At 36.5% G+C, this 24,208-nt stretch overlaps 1 protein-coding gene and 1 long non-coding RNA gene across 4 annotated transcripts in view; one reads left to right on the top strand and one right to left on the bottom strand.

The window, feature by feature from the left end:
* Usp30 (ubiquitin specific protease 30) overlaps positions 1-18,754 on the bottom strand; it is a 170,490-nt gene extending 151,736 nt beyond the window's left edge. Inside the window, exon 1 of one of the 3 annotated variants that reach the window (XM_067111307.1) lies at positions 18,398-18,754. The gene's annotated coding sequence lies outside the window, so the exon portion shown is untranslated. Of the gene's footprint in view, positions 1-2,317; positions 2,405-18,397 lie in introns of those variants that run through there. The other 2 variants (XM_067111305.1, XM_067111306.1) reach the window with 2 other exon arrangements.
* Positions 18,755-19,165: 411 nt separating this feature from the next.
* Positions 19,166-22,527, top strand: LOC136843226 (uncharacterized). The gene is made up of 2 exons (XR_010854491.1): positions 19,166-19,569; positions 19,757-22,527. It is a non-coding gene; the product is annotated as an uncharacterized lncRNA (long non-coding RNA).
* The last annotated feature ends 1,681 nt before the right edge of the window (positions 22,528-24,208 follow it).

Raw genomic sequence — 24,208 nt, 5'->3', positions numbered from 1 at the left:
TAGTTCCTCATTGGATGGGTCGATATCGTACTTGCCTAGCACTCTCCTAGGCCCGCGTTCGATTCTCCGGCCGGCCAGTGAAGAATTAAAGGAATTTATTTCTGGTGATAGAAATTCATTTCTCGCCATAATGTGGTTCGGATTCCACAATAAGCTGTACGTCCCGTTGCTAGGTAACCAGTTGGTTCTTAGCCACGTAGAATAAGTCTAATCCTTCGGGCCAGCCCTTGGAGAGCTGTTAATCAGCTCAGTGGTCTGGTTAAACTAAGGTGTACTTCCATTTGATAGCACTTGCTTGGAGGAGATCAACTCTACCGAACATGGATGCATCCTTAAATCGTGTGATGTCTTCTGTTTGAAGATACAGGATTTCAAAAGGCAGTACACCAACTAATTATAAGGAGGGTGAAAAAGGGCAAGTTGGGCTACGATCATCATTCCGGTAAAAAGTGACAGCAGCAAAAACAGCGAGAGAGGGACGGAGACGCCAATCAAGAATGTCGATTAGAAAAGTTAAGTGTACCTTAGCTTTACCAGACCACTGAACTGATTAACAGCTCTCCTAGGGCTGGCCCGAAGGATTAGACTTATTTTACGTGGCTGAGAACTAACTGGTTACTTAGCGACGGGACCTACGGCTTATTGTGGAATCCGAACCACATTATAAAGAGAAATGAATTTCTATCACCAGAAATAAATTCCTCTAACTCTTCATCAGCCGGCCGGAGACTCGAACTCGTTGGCTTGGCGAGTGCCAGTCCGCAGCTCTATTAGAAAATACCGAAGAGAATTTCCCAGAGGATTTGTTCTCTCAGGTCTCTCCCACAGTGACCCACACGAAAGAGAAAGAAACACGTATTCTCACGTGTAATTAGAAATCACAGTCTAATTAGACTGTTTTTCTTCATTGCTTTGCAAAATCTTTCACGGTAAATACAATGAAGTTCTGTAGCAAATAGGGAAGTAAATTACAATGGAAGTGAGAATGTCTTCTCTCTCTCTCTCTCTTATCCTTTCCGAGATTATTTTTTTTCCTATCTTCGTTTTCATTTCATTTATAAACTTTTTTTAATAGAAAAATGGCCATATTGATTTGGATTAACTGTAATTTTTCGAGTTCAAATTGTGATATGAAAGCGAGAATAAAATATCATGTCCTATATCATTGGCAAATTCATCAGTGGCTATTGAATTGAAATAAAATATATGCTGTATGTACAGTATATAATGTATGAAAAGGACTACACGGCATCCGGTAATTGGACTCACTATAGGGAGATTTCCAGCTTTTTTTCCTTGATTTTCGGCCATAGATGGGGGCGGGGTGGGGGTTTCCCTGCGTTAGTCTGCTTTGGAGTTCTCTCTCTCTCTACAGTATATATATATATATATATATATATATATATATATATATATATATATATATATATTTACATATATATCATACACATACATTAATTGGTGTTTGTATGTGCGTTTACATGTTGAAATGTTCATATTGATCATGAATGTGTATGGAGACTTATGTACATATATATAGTACTGTATATATAATGTATATGTATTTATATTCATAAACATTCACACACACACACACACATATATATATATATATATAGTATATAGACTATATATGTATATATAAAAGGGAATGTTTGTATATAAGTTTGGCTTCTATAGAAATCCAAACCGGTTGACAGACTGAGAAAAAATTTTGCACACGGCCTCTGTGTCACCCCAGAAAGGTTTTTAACTCAAAATCAAACCCCTACACCATGACAGACATACAAACAAAGACAAAACAAATGAAATTTTCGTTTTTATGTCACCTTTTCCTTCAGTTTTCTAGGTTTATTCTCATTTTTCACCTGACCCTTCACCTTTTCTTCTGGCAGTATGATTAACCGACAACAATAAACCCCCTATAACAATAATTTTTTAATTCGAATTTACCTGAATTTTTATCATAATTTACAATAATAATTAATATGATTGTTTATTACCTCGATAAAGTCTACACTGAAAACCTAAATCGATAAATTCTTTCCGTAGTAAGCGAAGCCAAGTCCATGCATGCGTAGTAGTGGCTTAACGCAACGATTTCAGCCAGCAGAAACCATCAACAAACTCATTTTCCCCACCTGTTCATACATATGGTTGGAGACGTTATATGATATAATAAATAAATAAACACATTCCCTTTTTGTGTATGGTGTTAAAATGTTCCTACACGCAACCTTACATCATTTACTACACACCAACATCGTGTAGGGAGAACAACACGTTGTTGGCTGTGCTGGAATAATCGAAATCTCACCTTGGACACTCCAGTGGTTGGAATTACTTATTGTGCGAAGGGCAAAACATCTGACTGCATACGGAAGATAAGTTTCTTTTCACGTTGCTTACCTGGAAGATAATGAGTGAAAATTCTAAATTAAAACTTAACAGGAATATAGATCATTACATTTGGAAGTCTTTTCCGAAAGGCACTTGGAGAATAAATGTATTAGATGCAAATAGGGGTTTAAGAAATGGCAACTACTGCACTTCGAGTAACTCGAAGTGCTCGCAGCTTACACTACACGTCAATTCATACCTGTTGCTGATGTGATCATACACATTAAGTAATAGTATTCCCATCATTTAAGAAAATAAAATGATTGTTTATTGTTAAATATTAGAATGATTATTCATTTCTTTTATCGACATGTATTTATTCAAAACAATAAATACCTATAGCCTACATTCCTCCAAGAAGGAAAAGTTTTTGTCTGATTCATGATTATGTTATTATACGAACTGACCAAGTTTATAGATGCAGTATGTGTAACTTTATACATAATACTACATTAAGGAATTTGATGCCATTGTAAACATAATGAGTTTTAATTTATTATGTTAAAAACATTCCAAAAACCAATATAAAAGATACAAATCTTCAGTTGAAGTTAGCCATATAAGAAAGTGTTTTGCCATTTTTTCTTAATATGATGAGGGGGTAGAAGGCTAACTCTTCCAGTAATTCCATTAATAATAGGAAAGAAGTAAAAAGGCGTAACAGAGTATAGACTAAATATTCCTTATAAAAACAGACGTCTATTCTCATACAATATTAATGAATGAGTTTAAATTAGAACTGAGGAGTTGGTTCAGTTTTTTATGAATTGGACAGTGAAGTTTACTTTCATTATAGTAACATATATCATAAAAAGACTTCATAGGCCTAGGCCTATACCAAATTGTCTGTATCACATGGAAATATTGTTTTAGATTTTTATTGTATAATTTGGACTTGTAATGGCCTACAAATAGCGTTGAAGGGTCTAACAGTGAAATGAATAGGCCTATAAATAATTTATTCATACTCTGATCTATAAATAATTTATTCATACTCTGATCAGAGTGTCTGAGATGCTTCCCAGATGAAATACAGTGGCAAACAGTCACGAAATTGGCACTAACTTGTCCACACGTTCAATTACCTGTCAGTCAGGTGGAAGATATTTACTTAATACCATCAGTTCATCTGTTCTGGTGAGTGGCTGTCTCCGACCACAAACTGTTATCTACACATAAGTTTTAACGGCAGTTTCGATGAACTGACAGAAGAAATGACAGGTGGTAAACTTTGGGGTGTTAAGGAGGAGAAAGCGGGAGAGAGGGAGATAGTTTATCGAATTTCATTCAGAGTTTTTCTGGGCAGCGCCGGTTGGTCAGCTAGTGTATATATATATATATATATATATATATATATATATATATATATATATATATATATATATATATATATATATATATATATATATATACATATACATACACACACACACGCACACATACGGACCTATGTATGCACGAAAAGCAAACGCCAATCTATGACAAAAGATTTCAGCCAAATGGCTGCGTCGACAGACCCATGGCAGAATTGCGAACTGTAAAGCAAAACACTAATTCAAGGTCCCCAATATTGCTTGATCCAATCTGCTCTAATCGAGTCTTCAAGTCCTTTGATGTAGCGGTGGACCTATTGGCTTGGCAATCCATGTGGCTAATTCAATGGCGAATTGGACTATTTGGCTTCACATGTAATGGCGGAATATTGATACAATGAATCGCTGATCAAAAGTGAATTGGGAATGTCATTAAAACGGTAGAATAATCCTCGCCAATACGTGTGGTACATGTTTTATCTTTTGGCTGGACAAGTGAAATAGTGAAATGTTTTATTTGAAATAATTTGTTTTAGTATTTCTCTAGTGTACGAAAATTCCGTGGCATACTCATTTTCGATATATAAATATATATATATATATATATATATATATATATATATATATATATATATATATATATATATATACTTATATATATATATATATATATATATATATATATATATATATATATATATATATATATATATGCATGTGTGTGTTTACGGGGTGTGTCTATTAAACAGCGAGACTGATTAAATAACTCACCTTAGTTTTTATGTATTAAAAATTTAAGGCTTTCCCCCTTCAATATACTCCCCATTTGCACTAATACATTGCTGCAGTGTTCTTTTCCACTAGTCGAAGGCATGGAGGAAATCAGTTTCTGTCAGCTGCTTCAACACATCCGCCGCTTTCTTCTTTACAGCATCGACTGACCCAAAACATGTCCCTTTAAGCACTGCTTTACCTTTTTTGCCACTCAAGCTCTCGCGCACGAGACTGGCAGTCATTCCCATAAGCTGTACTAAGCATCTGAAAACATTCTGTTGGCGTTTTACGCAATGTTACTAAAAATTTCAAATAGACATGTTGTTCAACTTTTAACCTTGGCATTTTTTAGGCCCACTGCAGAAAACACCACAAAACTAAATGGCGGCTGACAATCAACTAAACGTTATAGAGCATTACGGCGTTTCATGCAAGTTCAAACATGTTCAAAGCCACCACGCATCCAGTTATGACCGGCATGTCTGTAATCCAGGGGTCACCAGTGTAAGGACTGGGAATGAGCGACATAATGGCTGGGTGTTAACTGGTTTATTGGTTGTTCCTTACTGAGCAGAATCTTGGAAGATGTTATTAAATACCGGTAATGTAGCTCCTCCTCAGGTAAAACAAAACTGTGTTTAAATGGAACCGGTCATCAACTGGATTAACATACGGTGATGAAACATACATCAGTGGAAGGGTCAGGCATGGCCAATTGCATGAGATTCAAGACAGATTAATGGATACAATGCAATAGCATAATAAATGTGAAACCAAACAGAAACATACACACAGTTTGATACAGAAGATTCGTTGAACATTATGAGTACATGATTAGAATGCTTGCATGGCAATGCAAGTAGTGGTGATTGTTACATTAAGACAACAATGTAAGGAGAAACAGACGGAAATATTGTATGGTTGAAATCGCGTTCCTGTAGAGAAAGAAGACGAGATGCTCCTGTTTTGTCCTGTCGACTCCGATGATGACGATCGGTTGAACAAAACGAACACACGTGTTTGGAAACAGCGTGGACATGTGTAACGTCTGATTGTTTGACAATGTTCCCCCAAGCGAGGCATCGATGAAATTGTCTTGGCGACAATTGTAGTTGGCTCGAAGGGCTTGGGCTAGGGGCGGGTAGGAGGCTGAAGGGCGGAACCAGCAGGAGCTCAACAGCTGGTTGAAGGGTGACATTCAGTTGATTGCTTGGTAGCCAGTCGCCATGAAGGATACGTGGCTTTGTGGTTGGTTCGTTAGTGGGCGGCTTCAGGTTTCCTGGAGGAGGTATGCCGGTGGTGGAGTGGGTCATCTCGGAGGGTCGGACTAATACTGAGAACTCAGGAACGGCGGGAAACAGTGAGGCAGCGAAGGGTCAATCGGCGCGTGGGTCGTCATCTTGGGGTCGGCCCGGTCCTTCGAGTCACTCCGGGGTCACCAGTGTAAGGTGTCAAAGAAACGAAGGTAAAGGTTACTGCTGCTTTATTACAGATCCAGGCGGCTTATATTGAAATTTTGACCTGAGGTCGAAACAATAAACAATAATATGCAGTGTACAAATTACAATACAAAATATTGCACAAATACAGTCAACAGAATGTTTTCATAAAGTAAAAATGATTAAAATGCGTGAGTACAGACTAATTGAGCTTGAAGAAAACGGGAAGTCACAAAGAAAACAAGCTCAGCGGAGACTTAATTAATATGGATTGCCGAATTGGTGAGATGTCTATTAAATGACTCCTCCTCGTGAACAAAACAGTCAGAACCGGTCATAACTGGATGCGTGGTGACCTTGAACATGTCTGAACCTGCATGAAAAGCAGCAACACTATGACATTCAGTTGATTGCGAGTCGCCATTTAGTTTTGTGGTGTTTTCTGTAGTGGGCCTAAAAATGCCAAGTTTAAAAGTTGAACAACGTGTATATCTGAAATTTTATGTAAAATTGCACAAAACACCAACAGAATGTTTTCAAATGCTTAGTACAGCTTATGGGATTGACTGCCTGCCTCTCTCGTGCGCGTTTGAGTGGCACAAAAGATTCAGCGAGGGACGTGAGATTGCCAAAGATGATGAACGCCTTTGTACGGCCTTGCACTTCAAGAAGTGAAGAAAATGTAGAAAAAATCAGTCAGATTGTTTGAAAACATCGCCGACTCAGTGTTCGAATGATAGGTGAATCAGCGAACATTGACAAAGACACTGAATGGAAAATTTTGCGAGAGAATCTTAACATGAAGAAAGTTTGTGCAAAGGTGGTACCAAGGGTTCTCACACCAGAGCAAAAAAGAGTGTCGCAAGGATTTAGTGTTGACATTCTGCAGCAACTTGACGCAGATCCAGATCTGTTTCACAGAGTAGTCACTTGTGACGAAACCTGATCTTCCAGTATTATCCTGAAACCAAAAGACAGTCATGCACTGGAAAACACCATCATCACCAAGAATAAAGGAAGCTCGTCAAAGCAAGTCAAAACTCAAAATTCACGTTTTGGGTCAGTTGATGCTGTAAAGAAGAAAACGGCGGATGTGTTGAAACAGCTGACAGAAATTGATTTCCTCCATGCCTCCGACCAGTAGAAAAGAAGACCTGCAGCAATGTATTCGTGCAATTGGCGAGTGTATTGGAGGGGACAAGCCTTAAATTTGTCATACATATAAAGAAAGGTGAGTTATTAAAAAAAATAAATTAATAATAATAATTATATATATATATATATACATATATACATATATATATACATATATACATATATATATATATATACATTGTGTACATATATATATATATATATATATATATATATATATATATATATATATATATATATATATTATAAATCCAACACAGCACGAAAATAAAATTAATTTAAGTTTGTTAAGTATCTTCAAATGTACCAGTATTTCACATCCTACAACACATACTGTATATTACACAAACTAATTCTTCTCTGGATTCATTATTCTTGTCTTCATTCGCGGTCAAGATCCGCTAATTCTAACACAGTAGTCGTAAGTATAAGAAATAAATCACTAAATAATTATAAAGGTAAAGCGTGAATTTTTATATTTTACAAGTACAATGATAATTTCAAATACTAGAATCGTGTTAAAAACTTAGAGAATCCAAATGAAACTGTAATTCGCATGTCTTTATTTTGTGCAAAATGGCTACAGGTTTCGAACTGAATAAAGAACTCAAAATGTGCTTAGCTCAGAAGAAGGAAGAAACAGCTACTGGACAGTAATAAAAACAAAAGCGTTAAAATTATTTTGTATAATAGTACTTTGCTATAGCACCTTTAACATTCTTATTGGGGAATAAAATTTTTTAAGTGCAACTGGCAAATTCCTATATTTCTCTCTTGTATGACCATGGATAATAATTATTACCTTACCTACATTATAATTGTTAATTCCTTTTCGGCCACAGACTTTCCCTTTAAATATAAATGAACCAGCACCAAAGTCTACTAAGGATCTTAATGCTTTACAAGATATCAATTACATCCTCCTTTGTTACTCTTAACAAGAAACGGAGGAATTAAGCTTCCCAATTAGGATGCACCTCCGGAGTAAGACTTTTCTCATCTCAAGAACAGTTGGAAGGAAACGGCTGCTTCGAATTGCGTTAATTATGCGATCAGAAGCAGACACTGGGAAGCAATTTCGTTGCAAATTTGTTTACATAATGTCGGTGATATTTTTTAGTCCTTATTGTTAAGGGAATGGGAACTAAAATGGACAAAACGTGTAACGGATCAGCTGAAGTGGAGTTTTTGTGCTCCTGAGAGAGAGAGAGAGAGAGAGAGAGAGAGAGAGAGAGAGAGAGAGAGAGAGAGAGAGAGAGAGAGAGATTATTATGAATAGTTTCACCCTTATTGGGTAATGGTTACCTCGTCGAGGCCCTACAGTTTCCATTAAATGCATTTTATTTGTTTTTCTCTCCTCTCTTTTTATCTCCTCAACATAACATTGACTAATAATATATACCTATTGAACTTCTTAGGCCAACAGGGGCTTACCGGGTTTTAGGGATCGTACTTATTCCTTCCTCTTCGTTCGGTTCGGGAATCGAACTAGGGTCCTTTAGTCTGTGAGATGACTGCTCTTAACACTGCGCCCCGTGGTGGTGGTTTTAACTACATTTTTCTTTCGACAATTCTGCAAAATTAGCTTGTGAATTACTCTAGACTTTCTTGAAATATGAGGAAATTATCTTGTAATTATTGAATTGCTCTTAAATAATGTGAACGGTGAGGGTAACTGAGATTTACAAAATTACAGCATTACTCGGAAGCTTAACTTTTCTTTCAACTTGTTCTTATTTTCTTCACCAAGTATACCCTTTATTTTACCATGTCGAATACGTAGAATTTACGTGCATTAAATGAGAGAGAGAGAGAGAGAGAGAGAGAGAGAGAGAGAGAGAGAGAGAGAGAGAGAGAGAGAGTTCTAATCAACACCGAAATTTATTTGGCTGCCTCTCGATCTAGGTTCCAATACCTCATGAGGCCAGCAACTTAATTTTTCCTATTTGAGGCAAGTTTTTCACGCAAAGTAATATAATTTCCTCATTTTCGGTCCTATTAATGGATCAGGGAATACGATCCTTTTTTTATTATTTTTATTGTGGTTTTGCGTTTTGCATTCAGCTTTAAACCGTCGAATTCAGCATTTGAAATGCGAGGCGACCTCGTCCGAAACCGTTTCTCCGGGTTCAAATTCCATAATTTTCGCATCATCCGTTTCCGATACGTTCCTCTACGTAGTTTATATATGTTTCCAAAGCATCGTGAGTATTGCCCTCTTAGTTTTTAAGTACCCTGTTATTGGAATTAGATCAACCTTCGAAGGAATACAATTTCAATTGATCAACCTTCGAAGGAATACAATTTCAATTAAAGTTAGCTCGCAAATTGGGAGGTCAGCACTCATCTCGTAGTCCAAAATAGAAAGCAGAAGTCAAGTCAAGTCACGGCAATAATATATTCTACTTTTAGTATATATTATACAAACACACACATATATACATATATATATATATATATATATATATATATATATATATATATATATATATATATATATATATATATATATATATATATGTATACAGTATATTACAAATATATGCATACACACACACACACACACACACATATATATATATATATATATATATATATATATGTGTATATATATATATATATATATATATATATATATATTTAGAGTTGAATATCATATCATACCAGTCTTTCCGGCATTAATTTTAAAGTGCATCTTTTCTGGTTTCGTATTTTGAAATGATTCTCCAAAATTCATGGGAACACATGATATTAGCAATTTAATTGGACTTTCTTTCGTTTAGCCCAACTTTTCTCCTTTTGTCACATTGGCACCTTGAAGGGTGGAATGAATATCATGCAACCGGGAGGAACCATTTATAGCCAAATGGTATGGATAAGGAGACAACGGGTGAACAGGTGCTGCTCGTGGTACAATGAGTGTGTTGGTGTGGCGTTTATAGGTCACCATTGTGTGTACTAACCAGTTATGTATGCTGGGTAGGATGGTAAATTTTGTGTGGGAATTGGAGGAAGGGTTTTCTTGTTTTGTATATGTATATATATGTTGTGTGTGTGTATGTATATATATATATATATATATATATATTATGTATATATAAAGATGTGTATATATACATACATATATACACATATATATATATATATATATATATATATATATATATATATATATATATATATATATATATATATATATATATTTAATGAAGTCTCAAAGCACTTTAGGTAGTTGGGATCTTATGCATTATTTAACGTTTCAAATCCCGGTTGTATATTCCCTCTTACTTTAGGCCTAATTTTTGGCGGTGATAACATTATCATAAAACGCAACTCTTGATCAGTGGTAAGAGATCCTCTTTGAATGTCATGTCTTCGTCAGTCCACTGCAGGATTCATTAAAATCTACCTTTAATAGGTCATTCTTATCTGTGTCTCAGCATAGCATAAGTTAATTGCCATCAGAGGCTGCGATATCCTTTTATTTCTATGATGAATGTTGAGGTTGATATTCTGAGCCTGGAATGTAGAGGAGAGGTTCCTTCGGCTGATAGCACAGAAGGCCTTCTCCTCCTCCAATTATTACTCGTATTCGAAGGGTCACTGACATGGTTTCATACGGTGTGGTGTGGCTTCCCTTTCTTGGTGGTATTCCTGGCTGTTATAATATTTCTCAGCAATTCTTTTGGTTAGTCTTATTTGCATTATTACCATTTATGACAATAATGATAACAGTTTATATACATGTACGATGAGTGAGTTGCTTTTCATTAGCGTCTATTTAAACACACCTAGTGGAGTGGAATAAAAAATTTAGGCCAAAGGCCAAGCGCTGGGACCTGTGAGGTCAATCAGCGCTGAAAGGGAAATTGAAAGTAAAAAGGGTTTCAAGATGTAACAGGAGGAAAATCTCACAGTTGCACTATGAAACAATTGTTAGGGGAGGGTGGAAAGTAAGACGGAAAAGAATGTGAACGGAGTCCAGAAAAAAGAATGAAAGGGTTTGCGGCTGGGGGCCGAAGAAACGACACAAAGAACTTTGTAATGCCTATAGCGCCCCGCGTGGGGTGCACTGGCCGCACTACCCTCCTTCGCTTACGCTTCGGGAAACCGCACCTAGTGCCTTGTTTTGACACTTTTTTTTTGGTTGCGTTATTATTTTCAGCGTATCGGCATCACTCGCATAGTGACGGAACCTAATGTGTGTTATATTCGATTTTTTAGGATATGTCGAAGTATGATAAACGATATTTATATGTCAATAACAATGTTCCCTCGCGTATGTATATATCTAGAAGTAAAGGTTGAAGAAGGTTTCTAAGAAACTGGTTACTTTGAGAGACTGCTATTTTTCCAGCTACGCATTGATGTCGCTTAGTTACCTCGGAAACGGAAATGTGCAGAAAATGCGAACTTCAAAAGAATTTCAGATCAGGATCATCCTCTGAAACACTGGAAACAAGAACGAATAACAAATGTGGTGGGGCAAAGGAAGCGACTGGCATGAAACAGAAACATCCAAAACATTTTACTGTTTATCTTTGCTCAGACATTCATTACACTAAACGCGTTCTCGTAGAGCACAGGATTTACAATTTAGGCCAAAGGTCAAGCGTGGGACCTATGAGGTCATTCAGCGCTGAGAGGAAAATTGAGAGTAAAAGGTTACAAAGGTGTAACGGGGAAAATCTCGCATTTGCACTCTGAAACAATTGTTATGAAAGGGTGGAAAGTAAGATGGAAGAAAGAATATGAGTGTAGGTACAGTAAAAGGAATGAAAGGGAGAGCAGCTAGGGGCCAAAGGTACGCTGCAAAGAACCTTAAGTAATGCCTACAGTACACCGCGTGTGAAGTACACTCACGGCACAACCGGCCTACGGGATGTTCCCGTAGTTCAGGAGTTTTTATATACACCTAACTAATAAGAGAGTCATGGTTCGAATCCTTTGCAAGAACCTCTGTGACCTCACGGATTATACTTGTTGGTTAGTCCAAGCGAGTCGTGGGCGAAGGTGAATGACAGATATTCATATACATATGTATATTTATATTATTATAATCTCTTAACTCGTGATTCGTTTATCACACATTACCACAGGTGATAAATAAGAGACACGGTGTAGGTCCTGACCGGTTTCGAATTTATTTCTAAGCCATTGACGAGGGACTGATACATAGTAATAGGAATCACAAATATACATTATATATACTAGGGAGACAGTCCTTCGTCAGTGGCTTGGAAGTAAAGTGGAAACCTGTCAGGACCTACACTGTCTCTTATTTTTCACCTGTGGTAATATGTTTTATATACTGTATATATATATATATATATATATATATATATATATATATATATATATATATAGTATATATTTGCATGTATATGAATGCATATGTGTATATATACACATACCTATCTACATACACCAACGCGGAAGGCGCACCTGCAGCATACCAATGTCACCCCTCCCCAAGTGCATTGCACAAATCACCTCAGCTACGCCACAAATATTTAATATCCAGTTCACTATACCTTGGGAATAACTTGTACCCAAAGGAAATTGTAACTGGCAAGTGCAGCGACTCCGGGCAGGATTCGAACAGATGTCTGGTTTTTAAACAAAGATTGACAGTCTCCCTTGTTAGTTCGGTCTAAAGTTACCGTCTATCTTTGTTTCTAAACCAGGCATCGGTTCGAATGTCACGCATCCACGTGACAGAAATTTGTATTATCATATGTATATGTATATATATATACATATATATATTATACAAAGATCTACCATGTTTCACTCATAAAGAAATGTCCAGTACCTTACTAAAAGTCTAATTATATAATGAGAAACCCTCCCCGTTTGATCACTGTTTACGTTTTCAGGTGTCTTGCACAAATCCCGGCGTGAGCTGTCTACTGGGATATCGGTGATAAGCCGAAGAGTCAGGGTATTTATGTAAGGGTTCGTGAGGCAACAATGACTACTTCATTGTGAGAAGACCACCCGGAACAGGTTACTGTACCGACGAAGTTCGCCATCCACCATCGAAGAAAAGCAAACCTCCTCACCCCTTCCCCTACTTGTCCTTCCTGTGTACTCAACCCCCGCAATCCTCATCCCTTCCTAAGCCAGTTCCTAACCTAAAGACTAATCCCCTCTGCCCAAGTTTCGGGTGCTACCACCCGGAGGTCTGACTTTCTACACGGTAATTTCCACCCTGAAGAGGCATATGCTTGCACACTACCTGATATAAAAATCCGGGAGATTGCGTGCGCGTACACACACACACATACACCACAAAATGCGTTTTTATTTATGCACATACCAACTTCCTTAGTGCTGCTGCTGTTTCTCTTGTTTTTGATTAATTCGGGTGGGGCAAGTGTGCATGCATGTATGTATGTATATACATACATACATACATACATACATACATTCATACTAGTCCCACCTGAATTAAGGTTAATTCAGGTGGGATTAATATGTATGTATGTATATATATAATAAATGTATATTATATATATATATATATATATATATATATATATATATATATATATATATATATACACATACATACACACATACAAACATACTAGTCCCACCTGAATTAATCAATGGGTGATCACGTGATTTAAGTCAAAGTACACTAACCAGAAACAAACAAACGAGAGAAACAGCAGCACCACTAAGGAAGTTGGCATGCATAAACAGAAACGCATTTTGTGGTGTATGTGTGTGTGTGCGCGCACGCAATCTCCCGGATTTTTATACCAGGTAGTTGGCAAGTCTATGCCTCTTCGGGGTGACAATTGCAGTTTATCTTTGGCCCACTGATAACAATTTCTTAAAAAATGGAGATTCCATTTTACTGAAAAGAATATTTTTCTAAAATTGCGGGAGGCTTTGAAGCCATCTCGGGAGACTGGAGAATATCCAGGAATACGGGAGAATCCTGGCAAATCCAGGAGGGTTGGCAAGCCTAAAGAGGAACCATGATTTGAAAGTTACTGCCAGACCGAATCTTCAAGAAGAATTCACTATAAATTCGAAAAATCACGCAAGCGTGGCCATCATGAAGGCCAACAACGTCTTTAAATTACTCAATCTTAATGAAAAGCTCAACAAGGCAATTACAGTATATGATCGTATACCCAATTGAGCTGCCTTCGGACCCTCTGTTGGAACTCCCTTACTTAGGCGACGATTGGTGATAGGAAACAAAACTTACGGGACTGTAAAGGAAAATTCTCGCCGCCAGGGATGCAAAGTAAAAATTACTTGGAAAATCTTATATCGGGTTTCTAAAACAATTAATTGGCATTACTGAAGTAGATCTGATCAACTTTTAACCAAGAGTTTATTTAGTATGCGGTTTATTTAGTTTTGTGCAAATTTGTATTAGCGTAATTTCAACGAGTCAAAGTTCCTCGTTGGGAGAGTCGGTAGTGTTGTCGGGTAGCACTCGCTAGGCCCGAGTTCGAGTCTCCGGCCGGCTAATGAAGAATTAGAGGAATTTATTTCTGGTGATAGAAATTCATTTCTCACTATAATGTGGTTCGGATTCCACAATAAGCTGTAGGTCCCGTTGCTAGGTAACCAATTGGTTCTTAGCCACGTAAAATAAGTCTGATCCTTCGGGCCAGCCCTAGGAGAGCTGTTAATCAGCTCAAGTGGTCTGGTAAAACTAAGGTATACTTTTTCAACGAGTCAAGATATACCTAAATTACTAACACTGGTTAAATTTGAACTGAGCAGAAACTGTAGTTTAGGTCAATCTTTTTAAAACAATTACGTAATAAGAAAAAGTTTTCCCTAATACAGATTTAGTTTTTAAACCAATGCAATATCAATACCACAAAGTTAATATTCCTGAAAAAATATTTTTAAAAATCTAACTCAGAGGAAACTTCCCTCACTTTTAATAAGCCAATCTTGAAGAGTAACGTATACCATTTAGCCGTTTGTGCAGATACAAAAGTTCTCCTGGGTTCAAAATTTTGACTCGAGTCCCATTTCTCACAAGAGAATTTGGTAAGTTAGCCTTACATCAAGAAGTTTGATTCACTAGCATCTGGAAGTAATTTAAAGTGATTATATTGGTAAAATGACCAAGTATCAGGTGATAATGACCAAGTATGAAATGCATTCTTACCGCATTTAAGAACAGGCAAGTCCTCAAAAGCAATGCTTCTACACAAACCACTTAAATTATGGAATTTCACAATAGAATACCGAACACATCAGAACGTTATAAGTCTCCAGTTGTTAACTTGAATAAAATCTAAAATGATGTACTATGGAAAAATTCTCCGTGGAAATAACCAAAACCTGAAAAAGATTGAATATTTAGTACATATATATTTGACTTCTGACCTTGAAACAGATTGAGCAAATTTTTATACGATAATAATTATATGAAAACCTGATTTTTTTTTTTTTTTTTTTTTAGGATAGCTGTTCGATATTACAATCAAGCATTTCCAAGAATAGTATACGCTGTATTCCACGAATGACTGGTATGGGAGTGTTTAGGTTTGGCTAGTGTAGTTAAAAAGTTAAGATCAATGAAAACTTCAATATACGGATGTTAAACGTCATAACTTTTTGAACTTATATCCGGTATAAGCAAATTTTTAAAAAACAACTTCAAACGTTGATTTCGTAACAGAAATTCTCAGGGGCAACAAGCGAAACAATAGAATCCGACCTAGCGGTAGCAGAGACCTGAAATTCCCATCGCTACAGCTCCACGCAAGCCTCCCTGGACATCACAGTACAACGCACGAAATTGCACTTACGTTAAACCTTTAAACAAGAGTTATGTCTAATATAACGCAACCAAGTAATCGTCGATGAAACAGCAAAGTGAAAACCGAAGAGCTTCGTTGATATCGCGGCAATAAATGCAACACGTGGGGTTTGTTTTCACTTAATTTAAGATAGTTCTAGTTGACGTCACCATCAAGGTCGCCATGTCCAGATCAAAGTCTAATAAAAGACATGTCTGTTCGTTCGCAGGTGATGAAAACACCTAGCCTGGGTATCCTAAATTATAGAAAATGGAGTGATTAATGGGGGACTTTTATTTTAATCTGTTATTTTGTCCACTTCTCAGTCACACTATTTAACTTTATTAATTTCAAGTATATCATTCGTATTTAAAGAAAAAAATATAAACAGTATGATGATTAAAATATATACGTAATGTTTCTGTCTATTCTTGTTATAGCTTACTTAAAGTTAATATTGCTGAGGAGTGGCCAATTTACACTGTACTCTATCAGTAAATTACTGTGTAACATTATTATGTTTAGACTGAAGTAATTACTTAGTAATTCATAAGAAGTTACCGCAGTAAATAAGTAGAAATGAGAGAGGGAAATGAACAAAGCATCTTACACATTATAATGTAATTTGGCATTCAATTAGATAATTAATCTTTGAAATGTAAGCTTCCATCCTCATGTCTTTTTTTGTAGATTTACAGTATATTTTCTCTACTGCAAAATGTGGCCCACTTTTCGCTCAAAGCCTTATCTCGTGGGAAACTGTGAAAAACAGTTCCATCTTTGTTTTCGTAATTGGATGTGCAGCCACTAACAGCACAAATGCTGGGCATGTTTGATTACCGCAGCCAAGGTTCTGCACACCACTCCAGCTTGTTGCTGACTGACTCGGTTCCATGTAACGGACCCAGATTTTCAAAACATCACTAGAGCATAGAGGAGTCAAAACCGGAATAGAGTATACAGTGTATGCACTGTGCAGTTCAAGTGGGGTTCGTTTCCCTTCAGGGACCTTTCAAAAAGCATGAGCTTTACTTTTGATTATATTTATTCATTAATGCAGAATTTTATGGAAAGGGAACAGTTCAGAATTATGTTTACATTTGTGATATATGTATTTATACATACATACACATTCAAACACACATTATATATGTATAATATATATATATATATATATATATATATATATATAATATATATATATATCACTGTTACTATTAAATTTGCTAACATGCACATATATATAATACATCATAATACATTACATATATATATATGTATATATACACATATATATGTATATATATACACATACATAAATACATTATACATACGTCAATACTACGTTTACATTTGATGGGGAAAGCGTCAACAAAACTTCCTTTGGCAATTTATATCCCTTAACATGTAAGATTAGGGTATTTAATTTTTTTTTTTTTACAGCGTGCAGATTTACTTATAAACGGGCGAATTTTCATTCTTTTGTTCAGCAAATTATTGATAAAAGTTTTCTGTTATGATGCACAGAAACCAGTTTATCAACGTTTAATTTATGAAAATTTGGGTGTAAAGTCAAGCACTGGTGCACTTTCAGTCATTCGGCGGTTAAAACAGTGAAAAGAGAAGTTGGAGTGGTTGGACGGAAAGATTGAAGAAAGGAAGTGGGGACTGTAAGAGCTATTTTTTCTAATTCTCTTTGAACGGAGCCTGCGGTCCCAAAACTTGGCCCTACTAGGTTATGCATCATAACAGCAAGCACAATTATAAAGGCTACACCTTAACTTATCTAGGCGATACATTAGAACCAGCAAGAAAATTGTATAGGCTATGCATCTTTACAGCAGGCAAAAAATTAAACAGGTTACACTAGACCTAACAGCTATGCATCAACACAAAACAAGAAAAATTGTATGGGCTATGCATTAGAATACAGCAAGAAAAATGAGACACACTTAACCCTACTAGGCTATGCAGCAAAAACAGCAAGAAAATATTATATATAGGCTACATTTAACCTAACTCGGCTGTGCATCAACATAAAGCAAGAAAAACTGTATGGGCTAAGCATTAGAACACAGCAAGGAAAATTATATAAACACTAGGCCCTACTAGGCTATACGGCAGAAACAGTAAGCAAACACTTAAAAATAAAGGAATTCAAGGAACAAGCCTGCACCACCAAAAAACACAAGGTGATACAATGATGATGTTTGGCTAATTTGGCATCCTGATAAATTACCGACGTTCACGCGGAAACAAAGGCAAACCACCCCCTTTTTCTGTCTGTCGGACGTGTGTGAGAGAATTAACTAAATTTAAAACAATGACGAAGGCGTGAAGAGCAACCACGCTCTCATTTTCGTCGAAAAGAAGAAAGTTTGTGCGCGAACTATTTTTTCTAATTCTCTTTGAACGAGCCTGCGCTCCCTGAACTACGACTCAGGGATTGTAAGTTCACACTACACAATTAATTTGATCTGGGAAAATGCATTTTCAAGTCGAGAATCAAAACTCCATAAGGTCTTACCTGCATATAAGGGCTTGTCATGAAGTAGGGGGTACATAGGTTTTCGACGAAATGTTTCTTGTCAAGAATAACCGGGCTTCTTGGTGATTGAAGCACTCCCGGAAATCCTTATTAACAAAATATTTCATTCAGTAGGCTCATTAGATTTTAAGTCAAAATTTGATTCAATTTTTGAGGATGGGGAAGGATCCTCTACAGCCACTTGAGCCGGCTTTTACTTGAAGACCTTGAGGTTCACATCCAACCTCCATTCATCTCTAGCTTGGGGAATTTCTTGATGAGAAGTACAAGAAATGGAGATGACGCTCCTTTATGGCGCGGGAGCCTCAACGCATGCGTCGTGATGTCCTTTACATTAACTTTATATGCATTGCAAAATAAAGACCTTATTTCTTTGATTTCGACTTGAATATTAATACTTGTATGACAAATTGAAGTTACAAAATAAATGTAATATTTAATGCATCAATATGTAAATGAAAATTTAAGTAAATGATTTAAAATTTCTCACAGGACAGAGTTAAAGTAAGGTCTAAAAAGTTGGTGCAGCAAGGGGCCGATAGGACGCTGAAGGTAACCCTTAGTAAGTCTATAGTACACCACGTGATGGACAGTGACGGCACTATCCGTCCCCAAACCCCAACACACACACACGAGGAACTTTATACAACAACCGAGAAGTTATAAAACGCAGAATCAAACATTTAGCGTTAAAGGAACAACAGGTCTTTTACAGTCTTTCGCGTAAGTTGTCCAAGTTTCAAGACTGGTGACTCCACGGTCCTTGATGGTGACGTAACAGTAACGGGGTTCTCAGCAAACTGAGCAGCTGAGTGCTGAATCTTTACGTAATGAGTATTCGCTTAGGGGAGAAGGAAGTCTCGTAGCCATGGTAGTGCTATTGCGTGTTTTAGTGACGGAATCAGACGATTTATCGACCATTCCCTGCTGCTTGAGGAGAAGGAAAGAATTCTTCACCGGTTGTACTTAGACTGTTCAAGGGTTTGACTTTTGTCCACAAGAGGACGTGGCGAGTCTCCCAGGGTCTGCAGAGGTTTGTTCGTCCATTTTCCACCCATAGGTTAATAGAACTCGAGTAGGCCATGGATCAGTTATTTCTGTGCTACAAACAATATTATTCAGGAGCGGGAGGTCTCTGATGATCCGTAAAGGTTAGTATTCAACCTGTAATATGCTATGAAATTTGATGAATTTTAAAATCTTACTTGACATGTAAGGCGCTACTTCTTTTGGAGCTTTGTATCTACCTTGAATCATGTATAGATGTGACTGCTGCTGGTTTGTACTTTTATCAAATAAGATCCATTACAGCTGTAATGAAAATTTATATGCTTCCAGATTTTTGTGAAATCTAAACCGTTTGATGATGCTAACTTCACTTGTGAGAAATAACTGAAGTCAAAATTCTTAAGCCAGGATAACCTTTTCTCAAGTTGCTAAAAAATGGACTACTACTCCCCAGGTTTGTTCAATGAAAACGTCGTGCATCGTCCAACCAGACTAACATTTTTTTTTACCTCCACTCCTACAGGGGAGGCCCCCTGTAGGAGTTGAGGCCCCTCTCATACTCTGTTCCATAGGTCTTATGACCTATGTCTTATGACCTATGGAATAGGTGTATGGGAGGTTCAAACTACTAACCAGCTAATTAATTTTCTCTCAGGTGGTAAGCCAATCATTCTAGCCAATTTTAGTAGTTAATGTATCTTGACTAAGGTTTTGTGTTTAAAATGTAACTGAATTGCTTATGTTCTAAGTAAACAAAATTTTTATTTTATAGAATTCTGCCTTTTTAGCAAAGACTTATTAACACAGGTAATAGTTTAGCATTTTGTGTGGTAAGATTACAGAAGACCTATTTCAAAATATTTCGTGAGATTTAAGTTACTATTATTTAAACTAGCATTTTTATTCAAATATTAATTTCCAGAGTTCTTTTGAAACGCTTTTAGATAAAATTAACTTTTTGTAACGCATTACTTTTAAAATTAAGATTTAATGTGTTGTTTTTTAGTTTTTTAGTTATTTAAGTAGAACTTTTAAAATTAAGATTTTTGGTTGTTTTTTTTGAAACATATTTTATAACTTTAGTGATATTCATAAGAATACAACAAACAGGCCTATCTTTTCACTTAAATGCAGTTGACAGACCTTTGCTCTTCTACTTGAATACAGTTGACAGACCTTTGCTCTTCTACTTGAATACAGTTGACAGGCCTTTGCTCTTCTACTTGAATACAGTAGACAGGCCTTTGCTCTTCTATTTAATACAGTAGACAGACCTTTGCTCTTCTACTTGAATACAGTAGACAGACCTTTGCTCTTCTACTTAATACAGTAGACAGACCTATGCCGTTCTACGTTAATACAGAGACAGACCTATGCTGTTCTAGTTTAATACAGTATACAGACCTCTGCTCTTCTACTTAATACAGTAGACAGTCCTTTGCTCTTGTTCTTCAATATGGTAGACAGACCTTTGTTCTTGCACTTTAATACAGTAGACAGACCTTTGCTCTTCTACTTTAAACAGTAGACAGACCTTTGCTCTTCTACTTTAAACAGTAGACAGACCTTTGCTCTTCTACTTTAATACAGTAGACATACCTTTACTACTATACTCTAATGCAGTAGACAGACATATGCTGTTCTACTTTAATACAGTAGACAGACCTTTACTACTCTACTCTAATGCAGTAGACAGACCTATGCTGTTCTGCTTTAATACATTAGACAGACCTGTACTTTTCTACTTTAATACAGTAGATAGACCTGTGCTCTTCTATTTTAATACAGAAGATAGACCTATGCTGTTATGCTTGAATACAGTAGACAGACCCATACTTTTCTCTTTAACACAGTTTGATAGACCTGTGCTGTTCTACTTTAATACAGTAGACAGACCTGTAATATTCTACTTTAATACAGTTGGCAGACCTGTAATTTTCCACTTTAATACAGTAGACAGACCTATGTTTTCTGCTTGAATACAGTACACAGAGCTATGTTTTCTGCCTGAATACAGTGGACAGACCTATCTCAGCTATGACTTTTATACAATTAAACCCATACCAATAATGGCGGAGATAAAAAAATTAGTGTCCAAGAAACTAATGCCAGATTTTGCTATGCCGTGACTTAACAGCCCTGGAAAATTGACCCTTTGTAATTTTGCTCCGCTGCTGTGACGTCTTGACCTTGTCTATGGTCGTTCCATAGGTCACTTCATTTGTTATCACTTCTGGGTACCTCTGGTCCCCTTAGTCTGCTAATACTTTATTGGTATTTTTTCTTTGCTGCTCTAGTCAAGGGCTTTTTAAGTCTTTCCTGCTGTAGTCAGAGGCTTTGCAAGTCTCTTTGTAGTTGTAGTCAGAGGTTTTGTACGTCTCTGTGCTGCTGTGGTCAGAGGCTTTGTTCGTCTCTGTGCTGCTGTAGTCAGAGGCTTTGTAAAGTCTTTGTTGCTGTAGTGAGAGGCTTTATAAGTCTCTTGCTGCTGTAGTCAAGGGCTTTATAAGGAATTGTTCTGTTTAGGAGAAAATTGGATGTATTGTAAAGGCATAAGTTCATTTAAGTTGACAAAACCTTATTTTACCGATTTTGTGATTTTAGATTCAAGTTTTTATTATATTTTCTTCTGCTGTATTTTTGCTTTACTGAATGTTTAATGCAACTATTATTGAAGACAATGCAATTAATACTTTTATTATTCAAGAACTACTGTTGTTCGATGTTTTACTCCACAATAGTTTTTAAATGAGGTGAGAAGGGAGTCTGGCACGTTACTAAATTGCTGAATTGCTGGTTCAAAGATGTAGTAAGTTTGTCACTTCAATAACTAGGACTAACTGATCCACAAGTAAATATGAATGTTCGTACGTTCATCAGTAATAGCAATTAACTAATTTTTTTTACCATAAATTCCAAATTAAATATCTAGGACTTCTTAGGGTGTTTACCTTGACCAGATAGTTTTAAAATCCACAGAGTTTCACATTACTGAATGATGTAAAGTGAATTATTTTAACTTATAAAAAACCAGAAGTCAACCCCTATGTATCATCAAGTCAACCCCTATGTATCATCACTTTCTAATATTATGTAAGGAAATAGTTGTGGTTTTACTCTTTTAACACCTGAACTTTTGTTGTCTAGTTTTTTATACATGAGAAGAATTCTCAACTAAAATTTTACATCAAAAATTTGGCCAATTTGGGCAAGCACACTTAAAATGGGTGCCCCCTCTGTTCTATATGATAGGTTTTGAACATATTTTTTTCTAATTTATTTTATTCACCTATATATTTACTTATTAGAATTCAAAGTGGGCCAGGAATTCAGAAGCTAGTCCAATTTAATGGTTGGGTTTCACTGATCCTCTGGCCGACCTTTTGAGTTTTAATTATACGGGTCATGAGTAAAAAAGTTTCTCAGACATGGAAATGAAACCAAAGTCTCTTCCTGCTGAAAATTAATTTTTTCATTGCTTGCATGTGGAAGAAAAATATTTATTTACTTTTCATGATCGTCTGCTTTTCATGTACCTGTGATTAATTCTTCATAAAGTAACAAGATGGTAAACTGTTCATTCACCCTTGATATTATCATAATTGCAAGTCCCAAATGAGAAAAAATATTTGAATTTGCTGAACAAGATATAAAATAAATTCAATGGTTATTAAAGAAACATTGGTATCGCAGAGACTAATGAAAAATGAAAATGGTAATAATTTCTCAAGACTTTACATAGCATGAAGAAAATATATTGTCGTTGAACTGTCAGTGTTTACGAACAGATAATACTTGAAATTCTGTAAGGATATTTTATTACTTGTACCCAAAAGAATGAGACCAGAGTTAGAATCAAATAGATTAACATGAAAATCGTTTTGAGTTTTAAGTCTTAGACTTGGTTACTATTAAATTAAGAGGGGACCATGCACCGCTGATATACGATTTGTGAAGTAATTAAAAAGCGGTAAAAATGTAGAAATTTTCTGCACAACAGATTTATCTTTGATTTAGCAAAATGCTGTTTTATGCTTACTTTGCTCTGGATTCAACCAAACATTGGGACCTTTAACTCTTTTACTACTACTACTAATTTGCCCCTTCCCTTCTTCCTCTTTCGTTAATGACCTTTGGATGGCGTTAAATTATGCACACCACTGCTCTTGTAACTTTGAACGGGGGTGGAGTTGGATGGCATGCCACTCCACCTGTAGAACTAGAATAACTGACGTGGTCGAGCTAGGGGAAAGTGCTGGGTCCTATTTTATGTCAAGGCACTGTGGGTATGGTGTATATGCCCAGTTCAGACAGTGCTGGGTCCGGAGTTCAATCTTGATGGAGTTGTCGACCCTATAAAGGCACTGTGGGTATGGTTCTTAGCCACGTAAAATAAGTCCTCGGGCCAGTGAGAGCTGTTAATCAGCCAGTGGGGCAGTTACCACTGTGGGTAATAGCATTGCTCCTCCCCTAGTTGGGCCTCCTTGGTGAGAGGGACCTCATCCTGGATGAAATTTATAACATTCGTAGTATGGTGAACACTTCTAAGCACCCTACGACTTCTGGCATGGATATGGACTATTATAAAAATCAAACAAGTAGTAAGGAGTAGAAACTGACCCTGCTTACAGTCAGTCTCCGGATTTTTTTGGCTTTTCTGACTTAGCTAGTTCAGAGACCATGAGCCAGACTACTCACCCAGAAATCTCCTCATCCTTCTCCTCTTTTACCATGTTACCTGTTATCTTGACACATGATGCCCCATGCTTCCTTTTCACCAGTTCA

The sequence above is a fragment of the Macrobrachium rosenbergii genome, chromosome 11 (genome assembly GCF_040412425.1).
Source record: "Macrobrachium rosenbergii isolate ZJJX-2024 chromosome 11, ASM4041242v1, whole genome shotgun sequence".
NCBI classification, from domain to species: domain Eukaryota; kingdom Metazoa; phylum Arthropoda; class Malacostraca; order Decapoda; family Palaemonidae; genus Macrobrachium; species Macrobrachium rosenbergii.
The sequence above is the reverse complement of the archived record's forward strand: the minus strand, read 5'-3'. Positions and strand labels throughout refer to the sequence as shown.